Here is an 18525-nt window from a genome sequence, read left to right as displayed (position 1 = left end):
AGAGCAGAAACTTCAGGTGGAGCCTTGGGGAAGAAGGCTGAGAGAAAAAATCATGAAGCCGAAGTCTCCCTCCCATAAGATTGCTGCCATAAGAAATACCTGTCTTTGATTCTCCTTTTACTTATACCCATTTCACATTATGAAACTGCTCCTGCCCTACTGGGTTTATTACTGGCTTCCTGAGGAATAAGGGAAGTTCGAGTTGGATTCATTATATCTTGGTATGAAGCAGTCTGTTGGCAATAAGGCTAAAGGACAGAGTTTAGGACTTGTAGAACTTATCCTGTGATTTTCCTAGTTTATTCAATTTAGAGGATCTTGGACATCCAGAAAGTGGAAAATTGCAGACACCAGTAGCATCGACTTGTGCCATGCAATATCTGATTCTGAGCAACCTGCTCTGTCTTCAAAATAGGCCCTGCTTTGGGAAGGGGTTTGGACCAAATGGCTTCCAGATGTCCCTTCCAGAGTGAATTGTTCAGTGACTCTGTGTTTCTACTCCCAGCTCACTGTAAAGCTATAACTATGCAGAGCCATGTCCATGGCTTTCTACATGCCCATGTTTCCCAGTGCTTTGAATTCCAGAACAACGTGCAGCAGCCATTTCCAGGTGAGGCTCTGCACTTGTTATGCACTACACCTGAGTTAATGCACCCTGAGCAACATGGTACCAACACTAACTGTCACCTTCTTTTGCAGTCAGAGCTGCTGCCATCCCTCACTTTGCCACCAAATCCTTGAGGTCTCATACAAAGCATAAGTTAAAAAAACAAACGGTACCTGTAGTTACTCAGTCTGGAGGCCATTGGTTGTCTGCACATGAACTCTCAGTCCTGGGAAATTATTTCAAGGCTGTCTGTCCTTCATGAAGCCAAGTAAAGTCCTGGACAGATTATTAGTTCAGACAGGTTGTCATATAAAAATCATAATATTAATACTAGACCCAAGACATCTGAGGAAGCACCACAACTGCATTTTCATGGTGCTGAGTCAGCCAATGCCCACTGCACAGTTCATCTGCGCAAAGAGATGACTGTACATCACAAAGCAGAGAAAGTTTCATGTGCATGCTGTTCACTGACATTTGCAGGATTTGCAACTCCAGTGGCAGTCACTGGATGAAAATGAAGAAATTTGGTTTAATAATGCAGGTGTCAAAACTTAAAACATTCAGGACAATTATATTGAGAAACTGTCATCATCGATTTCATTTCTTTTTCTTATTGTGGCATTGTTTGAACAGTATATTTCCCACCATGAGAAAGATGATTAACAGCGTAACTGAGCTGATGCTAAATCACTCATAAATCCATCCTTTAGCAAAGTGTTATGTCATTAATTCAGGCACCGGAAAAAGTAACATCATTAAATATTATGGCACATCTCACCCAATTCATCCACAAAATGATTTTCTTAATGCTGTGTTTGTAAAGGAAATTAGTATCAATCAATCAAACATGGGCATGCACCATTCTAATTATATATTTTGCAAATATCATAAAACCAGTACGTTTGGTGCCTTAGCAAGTATGTATATGAAGTATAGCAGAAACATTTTGTCTTCATTACATAAGGATAATATGGACTATTTCATTCATATACAACTCAGAGGACTTATTGCCCTAAAAGAGATGAAGTAGTCTGGGTAGAATAGGCTGAAAGGTGGAGAGGTAAGCCAGGAGAAACAGATGACACCATCCCACTGAGAGCTGGACCTGGGTGCAACCACTTCTTGAGTTTCCTACCAGGCAGTGAGGTTTCACATCACCACAACATTGCCTGCGTATTCACACCGATCTGAAATTGTTTTGACCTGATGCTAATTAAGAAGTGCTACAATTCAAGCTAGGTTCTCTCTAAGCATATATACAATCCTGGCAGGTTCTTGAACTTCGTGGAGAGTAGAATTAGGGAGTAAATAATTGACAATGTAAGAGGAGAGAGAAATTTATACAGAATTCTTTATAATAAATGTAGGGTCCAGTTCTAGAGACAATTTTAGTGTCATATTTATGACTTAGATCAATGTTTTACATGTTGATAAGTACTAATGATACTATTACTAAAGCTGAAGAGAAGACCTATTTTTCTTTGAACAGTGGACAGCCCAGATGTTTCTAATGAGTATTGTGCTTTGTTACATTAATAATAATTTGAAAAGTGTGTGAACATATCTATTTATCCATTTATCTACCGGTTGGTCTATTCATTGCTCTACCTGACTTCCCCCTTACTGTTTAGGAAATTGTGGTAACTGTCCTAAACCAAATAGACCCTTTAACTGAGTAATCTTTCACATGCTTTTGTGAGGATTTCTGGGATCTCTTCTAGGTGAAAGCAAACATTTTCTGTAAGCACCGGGGAGTTAGGCTATGAGTTACCAGTAAACTAGTTAAGGCACAGATTTGATATGGCCTACAATTATCCACATGGTTTCAGTGTTAACACTAGAAGTAAATAAGCCCATGTCAGAGTTTTGGCTCACTTGCACTACCTGGGATAATATCCAGGAGCCATTTGTGGGATAGCGTGGGTGAGAGACCGTTCCCTGCATGGGTGAGGCCACACAGTTTAGTGGGGGGTAAGGGATCCTGGCTGTATGCCATGAGCTGAGCTGCTTCTATATGCTTTCAGCCTGGCAACAGAGGGCTCCCAGTGCATGCCTGGGCAATGCACAGACTCACAGCCATGCTGCTGAATCATGGCTTCATGCTGAAGGTCAGATTGGAAGATGCAAGGGTTAAACAGTAAGGTTTGCTCAGCCACACCTGAGAGTGACTCAGGCAGGAGATGTCAGCAATAAAGAAGAGCAAATGGGCTTGATCACAATCAATCTCAGATGCTTCTGAATCAGTTGGGCACTGTCTTGTGCCAGCTCAGGGTTTGCAATATGTGTGATGGGCATGGGATGGGATCACATGAGCAAGCAATCCTTGTTCCAGGCATGATAATACAGTCTCCTACAGACAACTCCCAGTAGCTAGGAAGAGAGCTCAGAAGAGTCCTTAGTTTCTGAAAGTGATGGTAGCTCTTGATAATCCTGCTTTGGGTGGGATTTCTAAGGCAACAGCTCTCTGGCACCTCCTTTTATTTCCCAGGAAAAGAAGCCACTTACCACTCCCCTGTGTCAGTCCAGGGTTAACAGAAATCTTGTATTTTCAATCTGTCCTGCCCAAAACTGCTTTTAAGTTAAGAGGCTCTTTTTGTTACCACATGTAAATATAAAAAGAGCCCATAAGAATCAATGCAAGTTTTTAATGTAAATATGGGGTCTGCACATAACACGAGAGAGAGGTAGAAGAAAAGACAAAACAAAGGTAAGAAAGCAGGACCTGATTCCACTCACTGCAAAACTTAAGAACAATAATTCTCCTCACTTTACTCATATGAGAAAGTGAATTGCTGTCTCTCACACACACCCCTTCTCTTGCAGTCTTTCTTTCTCTTTTCCTGATGCTGTCAGACACTTCTGTCTTTAGTCAATCATCCTTGCTATAAATTTATTTAAATTGTAATTGGGTGATCTTCCAGGTTCTGAGGGACCCATTTGCCAGAGGAACTCCTGGGGACATAGCCCCTATTTTTTGAAATTAAAGACCATTAAATTAACAAAGGACTGACTACAGATATGATTCTTTATTCATAGCAGAAATCCTGTTTTACCAGCAACTATTTTTAAAGAACCCTATTACAAAATATGTAGAGTTGTACATTCATGTTCCTGTATTTTATTTTCTGACAAAAAAGACTCCAAGTTTAAGATTATCATGATCTCTGTTTGTGTGCCTCATTGGGAATTTGGACCCTGGCCTGCTCACCTGCTACCCTCGTCCTTAGGGATTCCAAACACGTAGTCACCATTTGAACCAATTTCCCCAGATCAGTTTCATTTTTCACTCTCTCTGTGCACGTGGCTTTTAGTCACATGCAAAAGCCCCACAGGTACCAGCCTGAAAGGACAGGTCAAGGCCTGTTTTATTGACAAGCAGAGGTGGCCTGGGTCACTCAGCTTCTGCAGGCAGCCCGTTGTCGGTGGTGTGTTGGTCAGCTAGCCAGCTCTCAGAAGTCCTTTAACTCATGAACAAGTATAGAGATAAGAAGAGACAGGCTTGAGAAGATTAGGAAATGGGACCTATCTGCTTTGGGAAGGAGAGAAGCTGCATAGAAGTACTACAAGCTGCCCTTTGAATAGCAGCAGTGCTTCTATCTAAAGTGTTTTCCACTCCCCAAGTCACAACAGGGGAAGGACTCCAGGGAACACGCCGTGAGTAGCAGGAGAAGCAGTGTTACCCCAGAGTGGTCATGCCCTTATTGAACCACCTGCTTCAGTGAGGTGGCCCAGGCAGGACAGTGAGGTTTGTACCTGTGGACTGGGCTAACCTTCACCCACTGTGCCACACACCCTTGTTACTATTTGGAAAACTCCATTTTGAGCTTTTCTTCTCTTCTGGTGGGGTATCATGGTCACTGGGTAATGTCTGATCTCTGTGGAATCGTGACCTTCTATCTCAGGATAAGTTTTGGCCTCTGCGTTGACAAATCATGACTGTTTTTTGAACTCTGTTTTATTACAGTAAAGTTACATCAGCCCACCCATATTAGCTTCTTGCACTGTGCTAGGAAAAAGTTCAGCAAGAGCTGGAACTATCTCTCCAGCCTAGGTTTGAACCTTATTTTAAATACAAATATCTCTGCTTTTCAGCATAGTCAGAAAAGATAGGGTCATCTTTATACCTGATATCTCAAGCAAAGCAGTGGGTAAATATCAAAGACGTTAAGGCAAGGCAAACATATCCCTTTTATGTTTGTGGGCAGCACTAATGACACTGGGTGAAATTTATCCTCTTATCAAAGGTCAACACAAACCTAGGCACTACTTCAAAGGTGCATTGATCCTATAACTGGCTCCTGGCACTGAGCTGGATTTCACCAAAGTCGAAAACTTACGAGAACTGACAGATTTTATATATCTGTGTAAAAAATAATAGAGTATGTTCAGATACAGACACACTTTGCAATCCGCACCAGCTTTCTTGATTTTGCTGGGACAAGGTATTTTTTTTTATCTTGTGTTCACATATTTTGGACAATTCTTCCTAGCCAGCTGTCCTGCCCTCCCACATAATCAGTCAAAACATCCATGCTCTTCACAACTACATAATATTTACTCAAGCTTTGTGTTTACCAAGAAGCAGCTGACAGTCCAGTGACAGGGTGTTTAGTACTGCAGCTACTGCTTGGTTTGTATGGGAGAGCAAGAGTGAAGGCACTGTCAAAGCCATTCCTTCAGGTCTTAGTGATTAACAAGGACAACTATCTAATATTTCCTACCACATTCAGCTAATGCTCCCAGATACCAAAAAGGCCTTGCAGATGGGGAAAATGTGAAAGGCAAGGGAGAGGGCAGAGAAGCCAATGCAAGAGCAAGTTGAAAACTGGTGTCTTTTGTTAGTGATCACACGTACACATGCGTCACTGCAGAGGAGGCATGGGATTTTTATATTGGAAGCGTGGTCATGCTGAGTGTAAACATATACGCTGTAAATACTAGAGAAGATACGGCATCTGCAGTTGGTGGTTTTTTCCTTTCTTTTGTATTTTCTTTCTGTGGTTGTATTTGAGCAGGGTGTGCCAGTATTTGCAGTCTGAGGAATAGCATCAGAACGTCTAGTATTCCTGTCTACTAGCAAAAATAATGAAAACACTTCAGCTCATTTACTGTACCTTCATGTGCATTAGTCACTGGTCCCTGTGCGCCCTAATTATAGACTGCCTTGACGTTACAACTGCAGGGCACAAAGCAAAGACTTTACAAAAGTTGTTTGGTATCTCTTTTTTTCCTTGCTAGGCTAACAGAGAAGCTGCTTTAAATATGGATCCATTCTTGAAGCTGTCCTAGTCTTGGAATGTGACTGTGACAGTCAGTATGATTATGGTGGTATCAGCTGAGATGGATCCGGAGGTGCTTTGCTCAGGGTAGGTAAACCTACCTGGTAGCGTGTCTTTCCTTTAGTCCCGAGAAAATCATATTTTTTTTGATCCATGGGAGTAAGACACACAGAATCTTTCCATAACTGAGCTGTATTTTTTAACCTGAGTTGCTTTAAATATATAACCGAGGGCACCTAAATCCCATGTGCTATGGCGCGCAGTACAAGTTATAATTTATTAAACTGTTTTATTCACGAGATTAAGTCAGAATTCCCTTGTTCTGTCATGTATGTGTTTGCTTTGGGGGCTCCAAGAGGTCAAACACTGACAGTGTCAAGAATAATTATCTCCTGAATATATTCACACCCCCTGCAAAAGCTAATGTTTGTTTGTTTTTGCCTTATTTAAGAGTGTATTCATTAGTTTACAACTTTTTTGTGAGGCTTCCTAAGCTTCAGCTGAATTACTAAAATCTGCAAGAAACACATATTCTTTGAAGATTTTATTATGACATAAAACACATTGAAAGAAAATTTTGCATTTCCATAAAAAATTCAAGACATAATGTTTATTTTTGCACACTGATGCAGCTATCTGTATGTGTTGGGGCCCATGGTGGTAAACATACAGTAATGCACATTAACTTGTTTTTCTGAGTTAGTGGTTTTATACATATATGACAAATTTATACTCCTCCCACTTTATAATGCATTTGGAGCTTATAAAATATGACAGCTACTGATGTTCTCCACCAGTGGACTGGAGTGGTTTGTCCAGATATAATGAGTACTATTCAAGTGGAAGGTTTGCATAGTGCAAATGTGGAATATCAATAGCATAACTGGAGAGTTAATACTACGGTGAGTGAGACAGCTGGAAACACTGTGTTAATAAACTGAAGGCAAGGGCACACAGCTGAACATACTTAGGTTGTGGTAACCTAACAAGTTGTCACCTATCCATTGAGTCAATGTAACTGACCTTACTTCTGCCCCAGCTTTGAGCAAAACACATATTAATGTAAAGCTCTTTGACTGACTTCTTGTCTATCAACTGAAGAAATACTCCTTCTCTCTAAAATTTTATTAATTCATTCTCTGCTATCATAGTAACCATGTATTAATGACTAAATAAATAACATCTCTGTGCTGAAAGAGTTACTTGTTACCTGTGTAGTAGCTTGATTCTGGCAGCATGTGATCTTTGTTCCTTTCACTAATAGGAAAACACAACTACTTTGAGAGGAGGCATCTTTTGAGCTCATGCTCCAGCTGATACTACACAAAATGTTTTTTGTGAAAGACCATAGCAACCTCCCCTTATTTATTTTGAGCCCTAACTGTTGCACCAGTTCTGCTCAGTGTTCCCTTTATTGTTAATTCTTCTATAAAAAGATGATTTTAAAAATAAAATCTATTTCTCAAAACAAAATATCTGACAGCTAAAGACCAGAGAAGAAACTAAGTTCATATACATTTTAATAAAAATAAAAAATAAAAAGAAAAAACCCAAATATAAAAAATTGCATAGGGATTTTCAGTAGAATAAAATTCTAGTACCATATGAAACACTGAAATGGCACAAATATATGTAGAAAAGTCAGCTACAAAAGTCCTATAAACCTATTTATTTCAGAATGCCACTAAACCACAGACTCATTTCTGACTTCTCCCTAACTATTGACATTAACTAAAAAAATGAAAAAGAAAAAGTGAATAAGAACCTTTTCCCTAACAGTAAAGAATCGTGACAGCTGAGAAGCACAAGTAAATGCCTATGAAATATCAGCAGAATTACCGTGTGTGGGGACTGGGCCACGCAAGGATGGGGGCAGTGAATAGGGAAGGATCAGGTCTTTCTGGGGGTAGAAAAAAGCAGGGTGGGCAGAGTAGGAATCATGGAGAGCAGTCCTCTGAGTGGGTGGGACATGGTTTCTGGGAGAGCTGGTGGGAGCAGGGAGGATATGGTTATTACTGAACCTCTAGTGAAACCCCACATAAACACATGAGGTATGTTTGGCATGTGGTCAGAAATCTGAGTGATCATAACTAGATCTGTGGGGAAAATAGAAATCCATTTGGCTTCATAAAATTGTTTGGAAAATATTCGCCTTCTGAGTTGGGGCAAAAAGTAAAAAGAACAATCCTCCCTCCCTCCTTCCACTCCCAACATTACATGTAACTTTTTATTTACCTCAACAGAAAGAGATTTAAAAAAAAAAAAAGTTTACAGAGAGTTTTTGGCTTGCTAGTTGTCTGCCTGCCCAGAAACTACCGCTCAGTTTCCTCTTCGTTTCCATAAGTGCAATTATTATTCTTCAGCTGGACTTATTAGCAGCTAAATGTGAAGTCTATTTGGCCTTCTGCTCCTCTTTGCTGATGCTCATTCAGGGAGTTCTGTGAGCTTTGCAGCCTTCCCCAAAGGCCGAAATACAGGGGGCTATAACATGGGTAGCTGTAGCTCTCTTCTCAGTAACAGAATAGAAAAATGAAAATAGCCACTGGAAAATTCAATTTTATGGAACAGACATTTTCTGTTTTAATGAGAGTAACCTTGATGAAAAATTTCTGGCTAGCTCACCCCTCAAATCTTCCCCAAACATGTCAGATACTCCATTTAGATATTTACCTCTGATATCATATGCTGCAGCAGGATGGAAGCTGGCTCTCTGCAAAATTTAGCTTTTACATTAAAATATGTATTTCAATTCTAGAATGCCCCTTGACTCACTAGCATAGTGATGATTCAAAAGCAGCAAATTATCATAAAGGTAACGTAGTAGTAACGTTTTGTGACATTTGCCAGTTTACTTTTGGTTATACCAGAAAGGGACAAGATGCCTATGTTCTTTTTCTGAGTAATTATATTTGAATTGCATCTGATGCTTCACTCATTAAGCTCTGAGCTTTCTGAGATGACAGATCAATAAGTTTTCATGTTTTGTTTGAACTTAAATATGCTAGATATTCAAATGGAATATAGACACCCACTCATGCATGTATGCATGTGTGCTTGTGTGTCAGTACTTCCATATAAAAGAACTTCAAATCTTTCCATAGAGAATCCAGTCAATGAAATTCTTATCAAATATTTGACGTTCTTCCGTTTTTCAGAACATCCTTTCTACAAATGCTGGATTTAGGGTTTCAGAATAATTTTTTTAAAACCCTGCTTTCATATATACATACTTACGTTCTTATTCACAATAATATATATTATAACGGTATTCAGAGATGCACCAGATATTTTCCTGAAAAATATAAGAAACAACCACTAGAAGCTCATCTAAAAAGAGTTTATAAATTAGGCTTAAGGTATGAGATGACCAGTTGATCATCAACATTGTCCATTTAATGTCAGTATTGGAGATGACTGTTATGGTATGTGAAATAGCTCTTCTCTCAGCTAGAGGGGTGGCCAAGAAGACTATCTTATCCCTTCTTCATATCATACCTAAAGCTTCTCCAAAAGGCATTACTTAGATTAGCATAAGATTTTTCTCCCTAAAAATGTCAAATAACGTGTCTTATATTTATCTCTCCTTTCTGTATCCTCTCTCTCCTCCCTCTCTCTAATTTTCTACTGAGCTTACCAACTCAAATTTAATAGGGAAAATTTTCAGACAAAAACTGTAGTCTATTCTATTAGCTTTTTATAGAGATAATGCTCTTAAGGACAGAAGTCTGTAACAGACATTACAGAAGCCAGGAGAAAAAATGGGCTGAAATAGAGATGGGAAAAGAATCAAGAAAACAATTATTAACTAAGAAAGGCCATTGCATGAAAGGATAGTAGAGGTTCACTCCCCTTTGGGGGAAGGGAGAGTCAGAAGAGCAAAACATGAACATAAACAGGCCCATAGGAACCCATAAAGTAATTTGTGGTTAAAAGGCTACAGCTCACAGCTGAAGTATCCAAAGGCTAAAATTAGTAATAGAGTAGAGTCATGACTGTGAGCGTAGTGCCAGCGATGAACTACAGCAAGGAGAGCAACCGAGCCTCAGAAGTGCTGGAGAAGTGTTTTGCTTGAATTTTTCTGTTTTGTCCTGGAGTGATGGAGCTTTCCTTCCTGCAAGCGAAAGAGTCATCGCAATGAATCATCAGCATGTACCAAGTCAACGGCATGAGAGAGATGGGAAACCAAGAGACAGTCCACTTGATACTGAAATGATACATAGTCTTATTCCTCCATTAAACTTTCACTGCAGTATTCTTTTTATCCTCAAGGCAGACTAGATTTTTGGTTCTGTACTTTTGAGGATGCAGTAGTGCTATTTTAGCCTTTAGTTCAATGTCACTTCATGTATATAGTACAAATATGGGGAGCAACAGATCAATATTGTCCATGTCTTCCCCATTAGAAAATATTTTTGTCAGAAAGGTGATGATGCAATTAAAGGAACATATACATCAAATCACAGGCACATATGATTCAGATAAAGGGAAAAGAAGAATTTCTTTTTCTTAAAAACCCAGCACATCTGGTTACATACTGTGACTGAGCAAATGCATGTGTCACCCTATGTTTTTGAAGATAGCAATAAAGATTTATGATCTAATTCTGTAAATCTATGTCAGACTGCTATAAATTTAGGAATAATTTGCTTTGATACCTAACTGGAAAATTAGTGTCATTCCTGACAAGAAAGAGCATGTTTATAACAGAAACGTGCTGTGATAAAATGCCCTAAGAACTAAATATCCTGGAAAGAATTTTAATTCTTATAAAGATAAGTAATTGAAAGAATGTTAATGCTCTGTTTACTAGGAATGACTAGGAAGGACTGTGCACCACAGCTACATACCAAATGTCTTGGGGAGCCTGATAGTATTTTTACAGGAAAGCTTATGAATCTTTGTTTTTTTTAGCTGTGTTAATACACTTTGGTAAGTAAAGACACATAGGGAAAATAAACGTTACATTGTGAAACATGGCCCCACAATTTTATAAAGAACTGTTATGAATAAAACACTGGAACATGTCTAGCAGTGCTGGAGTCATTGTAATCAGATGTTAGGCAGGTGAAGAACTCAGCAAGAAGAAAAGGGTGTCAATAGTTTGGTGGTCAATAAGTATTTCCAGAATTACAAATGGAGATATTTCAGTCTACAGTAATGGTTTCTAAAAAGCAATAAAAACAAAGCATTTGTGAGGGATATAAACCAATTACACACTAATGATGTAGGAGAAAGCATCCTCTGTATTTCAGATAATTCCATAAGTTCATAACAAGTAACTGGGAGAATGAATAGTAGAACAAAATGTCTGCTGAGTAACTTCATCAATCTTTTTTTTTGTCTTGCATTAAAGAAGAGACCATAACACAGGAGCCGTGAGGCTGATAACTATGAAAAGATGAAAATAGTCACAGTTGGAAAACAGGAAAAAAACATGCGTTTAGATGGCATTTCCAGGTAGCCACCCCATTGATGATAATTTTGTCATTTGTTGTTATACACAGCAATGGTCACTTTCATGGCATTTCTAACATTTCTTAGTTTTCAAATAATATCACTGTTTGATAAAAATGTGTTTTGATGTAAAAATGAATGTTTTAAACATGATTGTGCAAAAGGTGGAAAGATGAGTTCCATAAACTTAGAATTTTTTTTCAGAGACTATCTTGTTCTATTTGAATGACAGATTTGCAAGTTTCAAAAGCTGTTTTTGTTTTCCTTGTCACTATTCCAGTAATGTACACTATTAAACATAATTTTCCATATTTTATTTTATCAGAAGCTTTTATTTTTGGAGGAATTTCCTAGAAATGTGACACTAATTGTTACAGAAATACAGAAAAAGAACACAGAATTCTGTGGTGTACACTACTGATGTAGTCTATGAGTCTGGTATAAACTTCTGGACATTTAAATATGATATATTTCTTCCAAAAAAATCCATGAACATTTTTATAAACTAAGGTTAATCCCTAATTAGAACTGTTCACGTGGCCATTAAGGGAACATATAATCCTCACGCAAGTTTTGTCTTCTGCGTCATGAAATTTGTTTTCTGTGTTCATTTTCCTGACAAACCAGAAAAGGGGCATGTACCACTTCACTCACCCGCACAAAGTTATGACATTAGCCACATCACTCAGCTGGGAGCTCTTTGGTCTGACAGTCTGTCCTGAGGAGCTCTCAGGGCATTTTGAACTCACGCAGTCCATGGGCTGTGTCACCTCTGAAAAGTGCGGCATGTTCCGCTTGCTAACCTGGCCAGAGTGAGGTAGGACAGAGCTGGGGCAGTGAAGACCCCATGTGTGATGTTAGCCCTGCACTTCTTGCTCATGGGGTAGCAATCAGGAACTGTGGAAGGGAAACATACTGAAAATAACCCCAGTGCCTGCTTCGGTGTTAACCTCTGAGCATGCTGTTTGTATGGTCAGGTGCAAGGGCGGAGCTACCTGACACTGTGAGATTACAGGAGGAAAATGGATATGTACCTGATAATTTAGAATATTACTGTCCAACCAGCCCATTACTTCCCATCCTCAGGGACCCAACAAGAACCAGTGTGAGGGAGCTGGAGGCAACTCTTGATATACAGCCAGACTAGGGGAGAAGTGGTTAGTATAACAGAGAAAAACAGTCACTTTGGCAAAATAACCCCAGCTCTGAGTCAATAGGTTAAGTCAAAAGACTGTCCCTTTTGTCTGAGGGCAATCAGACACCTTATGTGCAGAGGTCCCAGCATTTTCAAGAGCAGATGGCACCTTTCTGTATGAAACGTTTAATGATGTGTGCTAATGAAGCTGGCGTTTATGCTGTTTTGGGACATAGGGGCCCTTTGCAGGCTCCAGGTACACTCTGTGCTCTTTTATCTGGTGCAGCTCAGTGAACGAAAAGAAATAAAGGAACTGTTACCTGAAGGGAAATTCACCGCAGCCAGGGTGCCAAATGTCTATGTATATGTTAATCAACTCCAAATGTATCTGCAGGAAGAAAATTGTTTAAATGAACGGCATAATTCAACATACCCATCCAACCTCCTTAAGATTTCCCTCCTCCTGAAGCCCTTTGCTACAGGAATGGGTTATTTTATCCCAAAGTGCTCAACAGTCACAACTACCACTGATCTCTTTTGCAGAAAGAGGTGCCTTGTGAAGCCCTTGCCAGGTCAGCTTCCCACATGCCTGCTTGTAGACCTGCAGACAGTGAGTGGGACATGGTTGACAATCTTTTCCAATGTTTTATATTAAAACAACTTGCACAGAATCATATAAGAAAGCTGTGACCTAGGAAGCAACAGACCAGAACTCTTCTGTATGGCAATATCTATAGGTGCTGCAAAAGTGACCTTCTTCCTGAAGAATCTTTTCAGCCTTCTGGAATAAATGTGCCAGGGAAACCTTCAGTCACTAGCTAGGGTCATCACGCCCTCAGCCGTCCTCCTTCGCACTGCCCTACCTGGGCAGCGAAAGGATGGGGACTCCTGAAAAGCACCATGCCACGTCATGAAGGAGTGTCTCAATTATAGGTGCAAAAGGACTGAAATAACATGAGTCGGATCATCTCAATTTTGTCATTTTTTAACTGACAGATTTTTGACTTTGCAACCAGAGTAATAGTTTTATTGTAACATTGTTAGATACATCACCTTTGTTTCTCACATGGGTTGAAAATAATTCTTTTGCAACTGTATGTGGCAATGTTATTATCAAATATTATCAGTGTTATCAAGCATCCACAGTTAGCCTGAACTCCGAGTAACTGCTGCAACTGGCAGGAGGAGGGGTTTAGGGAGGGAAGGTACACTAGGGCCTGGTGAAATGGTTGGAGAAGCCTGCTTTGAGTCTCTGCTTAGATGGAGACAGTGGCAAAACACTTTGTTCACATTGTTCCTTCAGAGCTGAGGATGAGGCCCTGAAAGCATGCAACACATCTGATGGAGAAAGCCTGCAAGGAAGGGAAGGTGGTTTAGCTCTCCCTCCCTGCTCTCTTCTAAGGGAAATTTTCTGCTCAGAACTCCTGCTGTAGCAGGTGTTGCTGGTTAGTTAGTTGTGGTGTCCGAGCGTCTGTGTTCAGTTGTTATTTTGGCATGCTGCCACGGCTTTGCTGACAGATGGGAATGACACCACACCTGTACCTGGGACGCAGACAAATGGAATTTCATGGGAGACACTAGAGATATTTATCTTCCAGAGCTTTCTTCTTGCTGAATTTAAAAGTCCTGCTGTAAGCAATGAAAACATGGGAACATTAAGCTGAAGGTCAAAATAAGAATTTTTTTTGTCTGATGAGTAGTACTTAGAAAGAATAGTTCCCTCACTAAGTTATATAGATATGAATAAATGTAGTTTTTGTTACAAAAGTTTTTCTTAGCTGTTCAATAAATTAAAGATTTTATAATATTACCTTTATCTTTTTTTCCCCCAGTATCTTTTATTGGTTTCAATGAACACCATACTGGAAAACCAGACTCCTCTCCTCATGAATAAGGACATTCACAGCTTGGTAGATTGGAAATATGAAACAGATGGATGAATTTGTGGTTTAGATTTAAATTACTATCTCTTTCTCAAAAGTTTTTTCTGGCTGCACATGGATCTCAGCATGATTTCACATGCTAGAAAACACATGGGGAATTTTATGTTTGCATCAACTCCCAGCGGGATTTTACGTATGCACAGATAATCAAATTATTCATGTTTGTTGGACTGGGGGTAGAAACGTAACCCTCCATGGAGTGAATGCAGGGAGTGTAGGATATACCTCAAGCTTTTCTGCATGTTTTCATTCAGTGTTGCAGTGCTCTGGGGAAGCTGTGTGTTCACATCAGCATACTTCCCTGGAGTCCTGAAGCTGGAGAATAGTATTTAAACCAGAAAACTCTTAAGACTGTTTATATTTGTGAGCATTTCCTTTTAAAGCAAGAAGTGTGCAGACAAGCCACCCAAAGTAAATAATTTGTAAAAGATTATAAAGTCATCTTTCAGGTGGCATAAGTAGTAGATTTCTGTTCAATCATGCAAAATACAGAAGTGACCATAAAACTAATAGAAAAAAGAAAGATCACAGTGAAAAATGATCAACACACTTCTAAAAAGAGCTACTATGCTTGTTTAATATGGGGTTGGACTATCAAGTTTGTAATCTCCACCAGATAACTAATACCTGCTCAAAAGGCAGCTAAACATGTAAGTTTTATCCCCTGGAGTCACTGGGTCTCTTTCCACTGACTCATTGCTGCAGAGGAATGTACCTATTCCATTCCCTCAGCTGGTTTTAAAAATATTTTGAACGGCCTGTCAGATTAAAATGGTGCAAGTAGACAATTTACACTGAGGTAAACCCCTTCTGTTAGACTACTTATAAGAAAATTATGATAAGTTTTTTCCTGGTTCTGTTTCAGATAATAAGAAAAGGAAAGGGGAAAGAAAAAACCAAACAAAACCACAGAAAGGGGCTCATGCTGATACTAGATGTCAAGAATATGTCTTGAAAATTATTCCCAAAAATGTATCAAAGCAAAAATACAGGCTGTTTCTTTAATTTCTGGGTTAGTGTTATTTTCAATATAAATTTATGATTTACTGTCGAAGTATTACTTTCTCCCTCAAGACTTTTTCTTCAGCAAAAATTTGCATGGGAATTTTTAAACAGCTCTATATTGTGTGATTACAGTTACAACTTAATTTTAAAACTGATATAGTGAGACATAGTATTAACAGGAAAAAAACAACCACCCCCCCCACCCATTCTAATTAAATCACACTGGATCCCATGAGGATTAATTGTTAATAATGACAATAAAATATGATTTACTAGCCACATAAGGGCAGTGGGCAGGGCTGACATAACTTTCCCTGTGCGTTTGTAACTAGATGATCTGTAGATGTGAGAGTTTCAAGGGGACTGGCCATGGCTTGCAGAGCAGAGCTCACAGTTTCTCATTTGACTGAGGTCTCAGACCTCTCAAAGACTTTATGCAGCTTGAAATCTTGCACAAGCCCTGGTAGATGTGTTCAACGGGAGCTAAACAACTGCAGGAAATGGGATGACAAATATGAAATGATCATTTGCAGCAGCAGTAGCAAACACCTTTGTGCTTGAGGCAAGACCAATGCAGGGGAAGAGGTAAACAGCCACCTCTTCCTTACATCTGAAAGTGGGGCTGGGCTGTCTGGGATAATGGAAATATTTGGTTCTCACAGGGAAGACCCAAGGGAAGGAAAAGTGCATAGGCAGCCTCCCTAGGACCAGTGTGGCCCACTAGCTGGATGCCCATGGTGCTCTTGGGTGCACCAGCTCCCATGGGTTCATTTTGGGAGTGCAACACCATGCACCCCATTGTTTCACAAGGGCTTGCTGAAGCACATCCTGTCAACTCTCTGCTACTGAGGCTGGCACACAAACTGAACGCAGGCTCTGGGACCTGAGATCACACCCTTCTGCACTCCCACCCTTTGTCCATGGCATTAGTCACATCTTCTCAATAACTAATAGCAGTTTGCATACTCTGGGCTGGGAGCTGCTTTATGGACAGGGGTGGGTAATTCAACATGGGAGGACATTTCATCCATCACTTTTCATTGAGAATCAAGCTTTATCAGCAAAGATACCAATTCCTGCTAGTAAGAAATACATGAGGTGACAACTTCAATCCCAGTGTTCACCTAAGTGCTCAGGAGCCTTGGGCTCGCATACTTGTCCTTCCTCTCATGTTTCTCCCAGGGATGATGAAGTTTCCCTGAGCACTGACCCGAATGGAAGGTAAAACTTCTCCACTGTGGTCTCCTTCTCCTCATGAAAGGGAGTAATGGTCTAGGGAATAAAGATCAAGATTTACCAGATGATGTTATCAATGTGGGAGCTGAGAAGTGCCACTGATTGTGAAAAGTCCTTGAGTCATGTTTCATATCCACCATCACATCTGTACAGCATCTAACACACTAGGATACAAGACTAGATGGGGTCACTGGGTGATACCACAGTATACAATTTAATCACAAACCTATTGCAAATTTGATTTTGAAAAAGACTGCTTTCAGAAGCATCACTGACAACAGAAAAACAATATAGCAGCCTGAAACCCACTGGCAGGAGGAAGGAGCAGATGTTTAGATCTCTGCAAATTTCTAAAGGCTTTCTCAATAACGGGCAGGAATCAGTTTAGCAGAATGAGGGAGAGCAGAAGCATGAGTAACTGCATGGAGTTAAGTAAGGGCAAATGTTAACTGTCTGGATAACCTCTGTGACAGCAAAATCTACAAGTCTGTGGAGAATTTTCCCAAAGGAAACAGTGAAAGCCTCTCTGATTGACACACATAGGCTAGTTTAAACAAAATACTTAATGTATAATAGACAAAAATCATGCTTTTATGCAGAAGGATAGAATATGCTAATGGTTTTCTCCAGTAAATCTCTACTGTGATTTACAGTACAGAAACAATATCCCAAAATAGAAAGATTTTTTTACCTCGCTATTTACTATTTTCTGATTTTCTTTTCCTTTGGATAATAGACTAAAAATCAGTGTATGCAAATAAAATATATAAGCCAAATGTTTCATTGAAGCTATACTGGCTGGTTATTGCACCTTCTCATGAAGTCTTGAAAGAATGATAAACTATCTTCTGCCCCTTTTATGTTGTATTCTGATCAACAGCGTAGAGAGTACCTTAATTATGACTTGTTTTTTAACCTGGTAATATAGCAAAGTTAAGACCTCAATCGGTTTACAGATCAGATTCATATTCTGTTCAGTCATATGAGAGTCATAATTAGGGTATTTATCTGAGAAGATTTTTTTTTTTACCTCAAGGTTCAGGTTATTCCTCATGAAAATACTGTGTACAAGTAGGTACTCCTTGCCAACAAAACAGTTTGCAATGTTATGCAGTGGCTCAGTATGTTTTTGTAGAAGGTGACCTCTATAATGTGAAATTGTAGGTTTAATATTTTGCTTCTTTTTAGGCAGATGACTAAGCTCTCAGACGGAACATTTTCAGGAGCCAGTGCAGGAGATAGGTTAATTAAAATGAAGAATATTTTGTCAGTTGTAAAAGTCTATAATTATGTAGAAGGTTTTTCTATTTTTAAGCTACTCTCAGACACACTGATTTTTGTTTATAGTCTGAAGAACAAGATGACCTGACACTTCCTGTACTTGCAGACGTTCTGGAGCTCACGAGCCGGCATTATTCTTCAGTAAATTTGGAGAATCTGATTTAAACGTACTTTCTACAATGATATTCTAGAAATGGATAACTACAGATTCCAAAATCTTCATCTTTCTGATGGTCTTGTTCACTGTAGTCCAAGTCACATCTATGCCTAGTTTCATCTCTAGTAAAGACAAAAAATTATACTTGTCTCCTTAGTGACCTTACATTATTATAGGAGATGGCAAAAAAGTATTCTTCCCCTATTCTATCCACCATTTTGAATACGACTCTATGCCTTCTTTAATTCCACTTTGATGCACAATCTTTCAGCTATTCAGGCATATGCTTGGGGGAAATAGTGAGTCCAATTTCAATAATGGCAAGTGCTCTATAAAAATCACCGGAGCAATTGTATTAAGCTCAAGCTGCTGCTTTCTCATAGTAATGGTCTGGAAGTAAAATAAAACCAAACAAACCTAGACAC

Source organism: Phalacrocorax aristotelis, chromosome 1 (genome assembly GCF_949628215.1).
Source record: "Phalacrocorax aristotelis chromosome 1, bGulAri2.1, whole genome shotgun sequence".
Taxonomy (NCBI): Eukaryota; Metazoa; Chordata; class Aves; order Suliformes; family Phalacrocoracidae; genus Phalacrocorax; species Phalacrocorax aristotelis.
This window is presented reverse-complemented; position numbering follows the sequence as displayed.